The sequence below is a fragment of the Morus notabilis genome, unplaced genomic scaffold (assembly GCF_000414095.1).
Source record: "Morus notabilis unplaced genomic scaffold, ASM41409v2 Scaffold375, whole genome shotgun sequence".
Taxonomy (NCBI): Eukaryota; Viridiplantae; Streptophyta; class Magnoliopsida; order Rosales; family Moraceae; genus Morus; species Morus notabilis.
In genome coordinates this window covers 17,243-25,866 of record NW_010365977.1, presented here as the reverse complement: position 1 = coordinate 25,866, position 8,624 = coordinate 17,243, and positions in this window count along the sequence as shown.

The window sequence follows — 8,624 nt, the reverse complement described above, 5'->3', positions numbered from 1 at the left end:
AATTTTTCGGGCCAAAATTCACTTGTTTTCATCAGTTTCAGAGGAAAAAAACCGGAGAACTGTGATTGGAAACAGCTATAACTTTTGATCTAGAAATCATTATTGGGCCTATAAAATACCAAATAGAAGGTCTTTTCGAGCTGCACAATCGTGGCCGGGCGCAGCCCACCAACTCAATTTTTTGGGGCAAAATTCACTTGGTTTCATCAGTTTCGGAGGAAAAAAAATCAGAGAACTCTGACTGAAAACGGCCATAACTTTTGATCTAGAAATCATTACTGTGCTTATCATATACCAAGTATAAGCTCTTTTTGAGCTGTACAATCGTGGTAAGGCTTTGTCCACCAACTCACAATTTCGGGCTAAAATTCACTTGATTTCATCACTTTCGGAGGAAAAAAAAATCGGAGAACTGTGACTGAAAAAGGCCATAACTTTTGATCTAGAAATCGTTACTGGGCCTATAATATACCAAATCGAAGCACTTTTTGAGCTGTTCAATCATGGCTAGGCTTAGCCTGCCAACTCAATTTTTCGCGCCAATATTCACTTGATTTCATCAGTTTCGGAGAAAAAGAATCGGAGAACTGTGACTGAAAACGGCCATAACTTTTTATCTAGAAATCATTACTGCGCCTATAAAATAACAAATCAAAGCTCTTTTTGAGTTCTACAATCGTGGTGGGGTGTTGCCCACCAACCGAATTTTTTGGGCCGAAATTCACTTGTTTTCATCAGTTTCGTAGGAAAAAAAATCGGGGAACTGTGACTGAAGACGGCTATAACTTCTGATCTAAAAATGGTTACTAGGCCTAGAATATATCAAATCGAAGCTCTTTTTGAGCTCTACATTCGTGTTGGGGCGTACCCCGCCAACCACATTTTTTGGGCAAAAATTCACTTGTTTTCATCAGTTTCGAAGGAAAAAAATTGGAGAACTGTGACAAAAAACGGCCATAACATTTGATTTAAAAATCGTTACTCGGCCTATAATATACCAAATCTATGTTCTATTCTAGCTCTAAATCATGGTAGGCCGTAGCTTGCCAACCCAATTTTTCAGGCCAAAATTCACTTGTTTTCATCAGTTTCGGGGGAAAAAAATCAGAGAACTGTGATTGAAAATGGCTATAACTTTTGATCTAGAAATCGTCCGTAGGCCTATAATATACCAAATCGATGCTCTTTTCGTACTCTACAATGGTGGCGGAGCGTACCCCGCCAACCCAATTTTTTGGGCCAAAATTCACTTGTTTTCATCAGTTTCGATGAAAAAAAAATTAGGGAACTGTGAGTGAAAACGGCCATAACTTTTGATCTAGAAATCATTACTAGGCCTAAAATATACCAAATAGAAGCTCCTTTCGAGCTATACAATCATTGCCGGGTGCAGCCCACCAACTCAATTTTTCGGGCTAAAATTTACTTAATTTCATCAATTTCGGAGGAAAAAAAATCGGAGAACTTTAACTGAAAACGGCCATAACTTTTGATCTAGAAATTGTTACTAGGCCGATAATTTACCAAATCGAAGCTCTTTTCGAGCTGTACAATTGTGGCCGGGCATATCCCACCAACCCAATTTTTTGGGCCAAAACTCATTTGTTTTCATCAGTTTCGGAGGAAAAAAAATCGAAGAATTGTGACAGAAAATGACTAGAATTGTTGATCTAAAAACCGTTACTGGGCCTATAATATACCAAATCTAAGTTCTTTTTTAGCTCTATAAGCATGGCAGGGCATAGCTCACTAACCCAATTTTTAATAACAAAATTCACTTGTTTTCATTAGTTCGGAGCAAAAAAAATCGGAGAACGGTGATTGAAAAGGACTATAACTTTTGATCTAGAAATCGTTACTGGGCCTATAATATTCCAAATCGAAGCTCGTTTCGAGCTGTACATTCGTGGCCAGACGCAGCCCACCAACTGAATTTTTCGGGCCAAAATTCAAATGATTTAATCAATTTCGGAGCTAAAAAAATCAAGAAACTGTGACTGAAAACGGCCATAACTTTTGATCTAGAAATCGTTACTGTGCCTATAATATACCAAATCGAAGCACTTTTCAAGCTGTACAATCGTGGCTAAGCTTAGCCCACCAACTCAATTTTTTCGGCCAAAATTCACTTGTTTTCATCAGTTTCAGAGGAAAAAAAATAGGAGAACTGTGACTGAAAACGGCCATATCTTTTGATCCAGAAATCGTTGCTAGGACGTATAATATACCAAATCTATCTTCTTTTCTAGCTCTACAATCATGACAGGGCATACCTCGCCAACCCAATTTTTCAGGCCAAAATTCACTTGTTTTTATCAGTTTCGGAAGAAAAAAATCGGAGAACTGTGATTGAAAACGGCTATAACTTTTGATCTAGATATCATTTCTGGGCCCATAATATACCAAATAGAAGCTCTTTTTGAGTTGTACAATCATGGTCGGGCACAGCCAGCCAACTCAATTTTTCGGGCCAAAATTCACTTCATTTCATCAGTTTCGGAGGAAAAACCATCAGAGAACTTTGACTGAAAACGGACATAACTTTTGATCTAGAAATCATTACTGGGACTATAATATACCAAATCGAAACACTGTACAATCGTGGCCAGGCGTAGCCTGTTAACTCAATTCTTCGGGCCAATATTCACTTGATTTCATCAGTTTCAGAGAAAAAAATCGGATAACTATGACTGAAAACAACCATAACTTTTGATCTTGAAATCGTTACTGTGCCTATAATATACGAAATCGAAGCACTTTTCAAGCTCTACAATCGTGTCAGGGCATAGCCCCCCAACCCAATTTTTCGGGCAAAAATTCACTACGTTTCATCAGTTTTGGAGGAATAAAATCGGTGAACATTGAGTTAAAACGGCCATAACTTTTTATCTAGATATCGTTACTGGGCCTACAAAATCGTTACTGTGCCTATAATATACCAAATCGAAGCACTTTTCAAGCTGTACAATCGTGGCTAAGCTTAGCCCACCAACTCAATTTTTTCGGCCAAAATTCACTTGTTTTCATCAGTTTCAGAGGAAAAAAAATAGGAGAACTGTGACTGAAAACGGCCATATCTTTTGATCCAGAAATCGTTGCTAGGACGTATAATATACCAAATCTATCTTCTTTTCTAGCTCTACAATCATGACAGGGCATACCTCGCCAACCCAATTTTTCAGGCCAAAATTCACTTGTTTTTATCAGTTTCGGAAGAAAAAAATCGGAGAACTGTGATTGAAAACGGCTATAACTTTTGATCTAGATATCATTTCTGGGCCCATAATATACCAAATAGAAGCTCTTTTTGAGTTGTACAATCATGGTCGGGCACAGCCAGCCAACTCAATTTTTCGGGCCAAAATTCACTTCATTTCATCAGTTTCGGAGGAAAAACCATCAGAGAACTTTGACTGAAAACGGACATAACTTTTGATCTAGAAATCATTACTGGGACTATAATATACCAAATCGAAGCACTATACAATCGTGGCCACGCGTAGCCTGTCAACTCAATTCTTCGGGCCAATATTCACTTGATTTCATCAGTTTCAGAGAAAAAAATCGGATAACTATGACTGAAAACAACCATAACTTTTGATCTTGAAATCGTTACTGTGCCTATAATATACGAAATCGAAGCACTTTTCAAGCTGTACAATTGTGGCCAAGCTTAGCCTACCAACTCAATTTTTTGGGCCAAAATTCAATTGTTTTCATCAGCTTCGGCGGAAAAAAAATAGGAGAACTGTGACTGAAAACGGCCATAAATTTTGATCCAGAAATCGTTGCTAGGACGTATAATAAACCAAATCTATCTCCTTTTCTAGCTCTTCGATCATGACGGGGCATAACTCGCCAACCCAATTTTTCAGGCCAAAATTCACTTGTTTTTATCAGTTTCGGAGGAAAAAAATCAGAGAACTGTGATTGAAAACGATTATAACTTTTGATCTAGATATCGTTACTGGGCCCATAATATACCAAATAGAAGCTCTTTTTGAGCTGTACAATCATGGTCGGGCAAAGCCGGCCAACTAAATTTTTCGGGCCAAAATTCACTTGATTTCATTAGTTTCGGAGGAAAAATCATCAGAGAACTATGACTGAAAACGGACATAACTTTTGATCTACAAATCGTTACAGGGCCTATAATATACCAAATCGAAGCACTGTACAATCGTGGCCAGGCTTAGCTTGTTAACTCAATTCTTCGGGCCAATATTCACTTGATTTCATCAGTTTCGGAGAAAAAAATCGGATAACTGTGACTGAAAATGGCCATAACTTTTGATCTTGAAATCGTTACTCGGCCTATCATATACCAAATCAAAGCTCTTCTTGAGTTCTACAATCGTGGTGGGCAGTAGCCCACCAACCCAATTTTTCAGCCGTAATTCACTTGTTTTCATCAGTTTCGATAGAAAAAAAATCGGGGAACTGTGACTGAAGACAGCTATAAGTTTTGATCTAAAAATCCTCACTGGGCCTATAATATACCAAATCGAAGCACTTTCGAGCTGTACCATCGTGGCTAGGCTTAGCCCGCCAACTCAATTTTATGGGCCAATATTCATTTGATTTCATCAGTTTCGGAGAAAAAAAATAGGATAACTGTGACTAAAAACGGCCATAACTTTTGATCTTGAAATCGTTACTCGGCCTATAATATACCAAATCGAAGCTCTTTTTGAGTTCAACCATCGTGGTTAGGTATAGCCCACAAACCCATTATTTTGGGCCGTAATTCACTTGATTTCAACAGTTTCAGAGGAAAAAAAATCGGGGAACTGTGACTAAAGACGGCTATAACTTTTGATCTAGAAATCGTCATTGGGCCTATAATATACCAAATCAAAGCCCTTTTCATACTCTACAATCATAGTGGAGCCTACCCCGCCAGCCCAATTTTTTGGGCCAAAATTCACTTGTTTTCATCAGTTTGGAAGGAAAAAAAATCAGAGAACTGTGACTGAAAACGGCCATAACTTTTGATCTAGAAATCGTTACTGTGCCTATAATATACCAAATCGAAGCACTTTTCAAGCTGTACAATCGTGGCCAAGTTTAGCCGACCAACTCAATTTTTTGGGCCAAAATTCACTAGTTTTCATCAGTTTCGGAGGAAAAAAAATAGGAGAACTATGACTGAAAATGGCCATAACTTTTGATCCAGAAATCGTTGCTAGGACGTATAATATACCAAATCTATCTCCTTTTCTAGCTCTTCAATCATGATGGGGCATAGCTTGCCAACCCAATTTTTTAGGCCAAAATTCACTTGTTTTTATCAGTTTCAGAGGAAAAAATCGGAGAACTGTGATTGAAAACAACTATAACTTTTGATCTAGATATCGTTACTGGGCCCATAATATACCAAATAGAAGCTCTTTTTGAGCTGTACAATAATGGTCGGGCACAGCCAGCCAACTCAATTCTTCGGGCCAAAATTCACTTGATTTCATCAATTTCAGAGGAAAAACCCTCAGAGAACTATGACTGAAAACGGACATAACTTTTGATCTAGAAATAGTTACGGGGCCTATAATATACCAAATCGAAGCACTGTACAATCATGGCCTGGCTTAGCCTGTCAACTCAATTCTTCAGTCCAATATTCACTTGATTTCATCAGTTTCGGAGAAAAAAATCGGATAACTGTGACTGAAAATGGCCATAACTTTTGATCTTGAAATCGTTACTCGGCCTATCATATACCAAATCAAAGCTCTTCTTGAGTTCTACAATCGTGGTGGGCAGTAGCCCACCAACCCAATTTTTCAGTCGTAATTCACTTGTTTTCATCAGTTTCGGTAGAAAAAAAAATCGGGAAACTGTGACTGAAGACAGCTATAACTTTTCATCTAAAAATCCTCACTGGGCCTATAATATACCAAATCGAAGCACCTTCGAGCTGTACAATCGTGGCCAGGCTTAGCCTGCCAACTTAATTTTATGGGCCAATATTCACTTGATTTCATCAGTTTCGGAGAAAAAAATAGGATAACTGTGACTTAAAACGGCCATAACTTTTGATCTTGAAATCGTTACTCGGCCTATAATATGCCAATCGAAGCTCTTTTTGAGTTCAACCATCATGGTGGGGTATAGCCCACCAACCCATTATTTTGGGCCGTAATTCACTTGCGTTCAACAGTTTCGGAGGGAAAAAAATCGGGGAACTGTGACTAAAGACGGCTATAACTTTTGATCTAGAAATCGTCATTGGGCCTATAATATACCAAATCAAAGCCCTTTTCATACTCTACAATCATAGTGGAGCCTACCCCGCCAGCCCAATTTTTTGGGCCAAAATTCACTTGTTTTCATCAGTTTGGAAGGAAAAAAAATCAGAGAACTGTGACTGAAAACGGCCATAACTTTTGATCTAGAAATCGTTACTATGCCTATAATATACCAAATCGAAGAACTTTTCAAGCTGTACAATCGTGGCCAAGCTTAGCCCACCAACTCAATTTTTCGGGCCAAAATTCACTTGTTTTCATCAGTTTTGGAGGAAAAAAATAGGAGAATTGTGACTGAAAACGGCCATAACTTTTGATCCAGAAATCGTTGATAGGATGTCTAATATACCAAATCTATCTTCCTTTCTAGCTCTACAATCATGACGGGGCATAGCTCGCCAACCCAATTTTTCAGGCCAAAATTCACTTGTTTTTATCAGTTTCAGAGGAAAAAAATCGGAGAACTGTGATTGAAAACGGCTATAATTTTTTATCTAGATATCGTTACTGGGCCTATAATATACCAAATCAAATATATTTTCTAGCTCTACAATCATGGCAGGGTATAGCCTCCCAACCCAATTTTTTGGGCAAAAATTCTCTTGTTTTAATCAGTTCCGGACAAAAAAATCGGAGCACTGAGACTGAAAATGGTCATAAATTTTATCTAGATATCGTTACTGGGCCTATAATATACCGAATCGAAGCTATTTTCGAGCTCTACAATCATGACCGGCCATAACCCGCCAACCCAATTTTTCGGGACAAAATTCACTTGTTTTCATTGGTTTCTGAGGAAAAAAATCAGAGAACTGTGAGTGACAACGGCCATAACTTTTTATCTAGATATCGTTAGTGGGCCTGTAATATACCAAATCTAAGCTATTTTCTACCTCTACAATCATGGCATGGCATAGCCTACCAACCCAATTTTTTGGGCCAAAGGGAACTGTGACTGAAAACGGCCATAACTTTTGATCTAGAAATCGTTACTGTGCCTATAATATACCAAATCGAAGCCCTTTTTGTACTCTACAATCATAGTGGAGCGTCCCCCGCCAGCCCAATTTTTTGGGCCAAAATTCACTTGTTTTCATCAGTTTTGAAGGAAAAAAAATTAGGGAACTGTGACTGAAAACGGCCATAACTTTTGATCTAGAAATCGTTACTGTGCCTATAATATACCAAATCGAAGCACTTTTCAAGCTGTACAATCGTGGCCAAGCTTAGCCCACCAACTCAATTTTTCGGGCCAAAATTCACTAGTTTTCATCAGTTTCGGAGGAAAAAAAATAGGAGAACTGTGACTGAAAACGGCCACAACTTTTGATCCAGAAATCGTTGCTAGGACGTATAATATACCAAATCTATCTTCTTTTCTAGCTCTACAATCATGACAGGGCACAGCTCGCCAACCCAATTTTTCAGGCGAAAATTCACTTATTTTTATCAGTTTCGGAGGAAAAAAATCGGAGAACTGTGATTGAAAACGGCTATAACTTTTGATCTAGATATCGTTACTGGGCCCATAATATACCAAATAGAAGCTCTTTTTGAGCTGTACAATCATGGTCAGGCACAGCCGGCCAACTCAATTTTTCGGGTCAAAATTTACTTGATTTCATCAGTTTCAGAGGAAAAACCATCAGAGAACTATGACTGAAAACGGACATAACTTTTGATCTACAAATCGTTACTGGGCCTATAATATACCAAATCGAAACACTGTACAATCGTGGCCAGGCTTAGCCTATCAAGTCAATTCTTCGGGCCAATATTCACTTGATTTCATCAGTTTCGGAGAAAAAAATTGGATAACTGTGACTGAAAACGGTCATAACTTTTGATCTTGAAATCGTTACTCGGCCTATAATATACCAAAACGAAGCTCTTCTTGAGTTCTACAATTGTGGTGGGGAGTAGCCCACCAACCCAATTTTTCAGCCGTAATTCACTTGTTTTCATCAGTTTCGGTAGAAAAAAATATCGGGGAACTGTGACTGAAGACAGCTATAACTTTTGATCTACAAATCCTCACTGGGCCTATAATATACCAAATCAAAGCACTTTCGAGCTGTACAATCGTGGCCAGGCTTAGCCCACCAACTCAATTTTATGGGCCAATATTCACTTGATTTCATCAGTTTCGGAGAAAAAAATAGGATAACTGTGACTTAAAACGGTTAAAACTTTTGATCTTGAAATTGTTACTCGGCCTATAATATACCAAATTGAATCTCTTTTTGAGTTCAACCATCGTGGTGGGGTATAGCCCACCAACCCATTATTTTGGGCCGTAATTCACTTGCTTTCAACAGTTTCAGAGGAAAAAAAATCGGGGAACTGTGACTGAAGACGGCTATAACTTTTGATCTAGAA